Genomic DNA, 5,391 nt, shown 5'->3' with positions numbered 1-5,391 from the left:
CGTTTTTATGAAAAATCTAGTTTTTTGATTTTCTTGAAAGGAGTGAGCGATATGTATATAGTTGTTTGACTGTCATATGATGTAATTTGTTGAAGATTTGCTCTATGAGGGTCTCGGAACTTACGATTTTTGGTCAAGAATGACACTAAAAAATAATAACAATACATGGAAATTCAATTCGTTGCGATTTGTGCGCTTTTTTTTACATGAATCGAATAAAAATACGTTCTGTCGTGACTGCCCGAATGAGTATACCACCAATTTACCTATCTCGGAATATCGCGGCGCGTGTGTTGGCGAAAAAAACATGGTCGCCGCCAGTGTTTTCATTATTTCCGTCTCGCGTCAGTCAGCTGTTGCGGAGTGCGCGGGCAACACTGTGCCGCCGATCGAGAGGTGCCATTGCGCGCGCTTTTCCGTACGTTTTTTCTTTATCCGGCCGATTTCGCGCGTTTTTTGTGCGGTAAATTAATTGTGTTATCGGTGTCAATTGATTTTAAAAAGAAAAATGTTTTGTTTAAACATGTCAAACTTTAAAAAGTGCAAGTGATTTTTTACGTGGTTTGGTGGTGTAATGTGAAAAATGCAACAATAAAAAAATCGTTTAGAAGGTAGGTACTATATTTATATGAAAATCATTTATATATGTATAAATTTATAAACTTACTAAAATTACAGCTAAAATTGTTACTTAAATTACACATAACTTTATATTGTAAATTAATTTGGTATTAACTTTGTGGAACAGCTGTGAACATATAATTTTCATTTAATTATAGAAACAAAACACTTTTTTGAGTCTGTCAATGCAAAGTTTCGAGAACTAGAGATACTCAAAATCTTCTTCATCTTCATCAAACCTTTATCCGCACTCGATGATGCATAGGGCACCACATCATGTAAACGCAGAGTTATTGTGATCGTTAACACATGAAGGAATGGTGATCAGCCCTCCGTTTCAGGTACTATTGTAGGATATTCGAAATACTCCATGCATTTTCACCAGTTAATGATTAGTTCTCGAAAGTGGTCGTGTTTGCACTAATAAATTCAGTGGTGTTTTATTTTTATATTTGAATCTAATGACAATTGAGCTGTGTGTACTTAGGTCCGGTGCGTGTTGCACCATATTTCTGGAATCTTGTAAAAATGTAATTATTTCATAACAATTTGTTAGTTTTTTGTCTATCATGAGTCATACATTCATGGATGACATGGCTGAATATATTATCGTCTATTTCATATCTAACCACCCCCATTATCCAAGTATTTACATCTCTTTTACAAATATTTCCGACTTGCCCAATGTTTGACCAAACGCGATATTTGTTTGATTTTGTTTGACGTGTTTTTGATCTTGTGGTTCTATGTTTATTTTCAAACAGTGTGTTGTTTTGCTGGGAGATGTTTTCTTAAATGCATATGTGAGGATTGTTTTAGCTGTTAACTATCGTGATTTGTAATTTGTTGCATATTTTATTGCAACATCAATATTATTTAATAGTGCGTCACTCGTACCACCCCAGCCAACAATCTTTGTATTTCCATTTTATAGTTATTATTTATGTTTCCAGACAAATATTTGTGTAAATAATATTTCAATTTCATGCTTTTTCTGTGAGCCTAAGCTTTATTAGAAATAGATATCAAATTGTGGTAGAGTGGGTTCGAACCGAGAAATTCTGACTTAAAAGTCCGCGACACTAACCACGGGACCACAAGCCGACATCGAAGTATGTAGCGTTGATACCTTTGACTTAACAGCGATTTGGGTATTTAGAAACCGGTTGACAATTGATATTTTTAGGAATTATATGACAAAAAATTCATATGTTTTTACCGAATATAAATGAAGTTAAACTCTACAATATTTTGAGTGTGTCCAAATACTAGTTCACAAATCTGGATTATCTCCAATTATAGGAGTTATTTTTCATTTTATTTTTTAGAAAGCTTAAATAAAAAGCTTCTTTTCATCTCACCAATAGATGTCTCCAGTGAAATTCTAGTGATTCAAGAATATGGATTCAAAATTGGTTCATATATATAGAACTTTCAAGAATTTGAGTAGTATGGTTGTCAATAATGGGTAAAATTAATGAATGTTGCACGTGTGTAAAGTGATCACTTAAACCAGCCTATGACGGTCGTCAGCCCCGTAAATACCCAGACTTCCATATTCTTCTTCATTTTTGATGAGATGTCAAAAAATAATATGCAGTTAAAGTCATCTACAACTTCGTAATAAAAATAAATAGTCGATTATTTAATATCGATAATTACACGATTATTTGTAATCAAATAATCGTGTTCTTAACATTACGTATGTATATAATTTAATGTTTGTTTAAAAGAAGTTTCGTTGATTCGCAGAAATCATTAAAGCATTGATTGCTTCGATCAAATTTGATTAAAGTCAATCAGTTTAATTGGTACATTTGGCCATGTCATTGGCTTCAGCATAATAATAAATAAAAACAGAAATAACGACCTACATTTTTATGTAAACGCATCAAGTGTCCGAGCTTTGTCTTTTATTCTCGTTCACTTTTTAGCTGCTCGCTCCAGTTTCAGATTATCAAATATTTTGTCGTTGGTTTCAACAATTCCATTCAAGGTTTCGAAACCAAATGTGTAAGTGTTTTTTTATCTTGCGTAATTGAATATTGCGGTAAAGTATTTCACTAAAAAATTAGCACAATAATTAGTTGAAAATTATCTTAAAGATAAATAAAGAGAGAGTTTATTAGGTAACAAAATTATTCGGTAATTGCATAGTGTAGTGGTTAGCACAATTAACTACCATACTGGAGGTCCCGGGCTCGATTCTAGGGGGTTAAAAATAAATATAATATAGTGTCGGGTTGTAGTCCCGTGGTTAGTGTCGCGGACTCTTAAGTCAGAGTTTCTCGGTTCGAATCCATTCTAGTACAATTGATACCTTTTTCTAATAATAAGCCGCTTAGGCCGACAGGAATAGTATGATATTGAAATATTTGTGTAAAGAATAAAAACACAAATATTTCTCTTTTTTTTAACGTTATCTTAATATATGTAGGTAAAGAAAAATATAGAAGTCTGGGTAATTGACTGGGTAATTGCTATGACCTGTAATACAAAGGTTGGTTTAGGTGAGCCATGGACAACCTTTGGCAACCACGGCCAAGGGCTGGACCAAATTATTAAACATCATAAAGTAATATTTAATCAAATAACAAACGGTAAAACAAGTTTAAAATTTTGAGCAGGGTAGTTGTCAATCATGTGTATAAAGTAATCACTTAAATATGCCTATAACAGGTCGTAAGCCCTGTAAATACGAGTATACGTTAATATGTCAATAAAACAACTCCTAATTGGAGAAATCCGCATTTGTGAATAAGGATTTGGAGACACAGAATAAAATATTACAATATTTAAAAAAAAACTCCATCTCAACATGGATACAATAATATGAAAGTCTCGGTATTTACAGGCCTTATAACCTATCATAGGCTCGTTAAAAGATTACTTTCAATAATAAAAAGCTTATTTTCATCTCACCAATAGATGTCAATAGTAAAGGTCTAGTGATTCAAGAACAATGTTTCAAAGTTGGTTCATGTATATATGTAGAACTTTTAAGAATTTGAGTAGTGTGGTTGTCAAAAATGGGTAGAATTGGTGACTGTTACACGTGTGTAAAGTGATCACTTCCATATTCTTCTTCATCTTTGATGAGATTTCAAAAAATAATATGATTACATTCAAATCTAAATGATGTTAAAAAAAACTTATAAGTGGGGATAACCCAGTGTTTTGGACACTTAAAAATGTCGTAAAAATTGTTACCTTTTAAAAATCAGACTAAAGTATGATTTATATGATGGGAAGTATCCTTAGTTTTACTATTTTTACTCGGGACATATCCCTAGTTGGCTTTTTTTTATATTTGTAAGATTTTTAAAAAAAAGTTCTGATTTAGAGTAAAAAGTTTTTATATTAGCTATTTTTATCTGCCTCTGTAGCGTAATGGTCAGCACGCTCGGCTACCGTTCTGGAGGTCCCGGGTTCGATTCCCAGGGGGGTCAAATAAATGTAAGTGATTTTTTCACTGCAATATTTATTCAATATTACCCTGGACTGGTACCTGAAGCGTAGGGCTGATCACCTTTCCTTCGTGTGTAAACGATCAAGATAACACTGTGTTCATATGAAGCAGTGCCCTATGCACCATTGGGGTGCGGATAAGGGTTTTATTATTATATATTATTATTTTTATCTGCTACTGCTTTATACAACTCAATTTACTTTTTTTATAGACGTTGTGTCGAATAATGAGTAAAATATTCAGTTGTAGTAAATTATTATTTTCAGGCTTGTGCTGAAACGAAAATAAAATAAAGAAAAATATTGGTAAAATAATTTTATGCTCCGAATTCACTGATGACAGTATATAGTAAACTTCAATTTACATAGCCTGCTGTCATAAGAACATTGCAGATGGATACATACTTTTTTGCTTTTATTATACTGGAATCAAAATAAATAACCATTTTTTTGAAATCTAAGTTTTACTATGTAAATACTGTTATTTCTTAAAATCTATTGTGACACGTGTTTCGATGCATTTCGCATCATTTTTAAACATGTACACGTTAGAAAACGAAGCGGAATGCATGGAACCATCTGTCCAAATAGATTTTGCAAAATAGTTGTATTTACCAAATGAAACTTAAGTTAAAAATGGATAGAAATTACTGTCGTATCAATTAATGAAATTAAACAATCCTTTCGTTAATTGATTCGGCAGTCACTCTGTGGTGAAATCTATCCATTTTTAATTAATGTTTTACCTAGTAAATACTACTATTTCTTAAAATCTACAGTGACACGTGTTTCGATGCATTGCGCATCATTTTCAAACACCGTAATACGGTGCGGAATGCATCGAAACACGTGTCACAGTAGATTTTTAGAAACAGTGGTATTTACTAAGAGACGTCGTTTAATTAAAAATAAACAATCCTTGTTAATTTAAGTCTGCTTTTCATTGGACATAAGCGCTTATTAATAAATAATATGTACATATGTACCATGTACATTGGAGTTTTAATTTTATTTGTAAAATAATACATTTTTAATTTATGTTTTACTTGATAAATACCACTATTTCTTAAAATCTATCGGGACACGTATTTCGATGTTATCCGCATCATTTTCAAATGCCGTATGTGAAGCTTAGTCTGAATTTTAGACTTGTGTCTTTGGGACGTTGAAGGGTGTGAAATGGGGTAGGAGCTGTTTCTTATTTTTATTTATTTATTTATATATATTTCAGTGAGAATACGTTTCACAATAGATTTTTTAAGAAATTTTATTTCCCAAGTAAAATTTAAATTACAAATTTAA

The 5,391-nt window shown here is 32.0% G+C and overlaps 1 protein-coding gene across 7 annotated transcripts in view; it reads left to right on the top strand.

Annotated features, from left to right (window-relative positions):
* The first annotated feature begins 337 nt into the window (after positions 1-337).
* The window catches only part of ASPP (Ankyrin-repeat, SH3-domain, and Proline-rich-region containing Protein), a 431,995-nt gene continuing 426,941 nt past the window's right edge, over positions 338-5,391 (top strand). For 5 of the 7 annotated variants that reach the window (XM_088272416.1, XM_088272414.1, XM_088272411.1 and 2 more), the window contains exon 1: positions 348-611. The gene's annotated coding sequence lies outside the window, so the exon portion shown is untranslated. Of the gene's footprint in view, positions 612-5,391 lie in introns of all 7 variants that reach the window. The other 2 variants (XM_088272413.1, XM_088272412.1) reach the window with 1 other exon arrangement.

This window comes from Brachycentrus maculatus, unplaced genomic scaffold (assembly GCF_059751285.1).
Source record: "Brachycentrus maculatus isolate JH-2025_06_01 unplaced genomic scaffold, ASM5975128v1 h1tg000496l, whole genome shotgun sequence".
NCBI lineage: Eukaryota > Metazoa > Arthropoda > Insecta > Trichoptera > Brachycentridae > Brachycentrus > Brachycentrus maculatus.
This window is presented reverse-complemented; position numbering and strand designations above follow the sequence as displayed.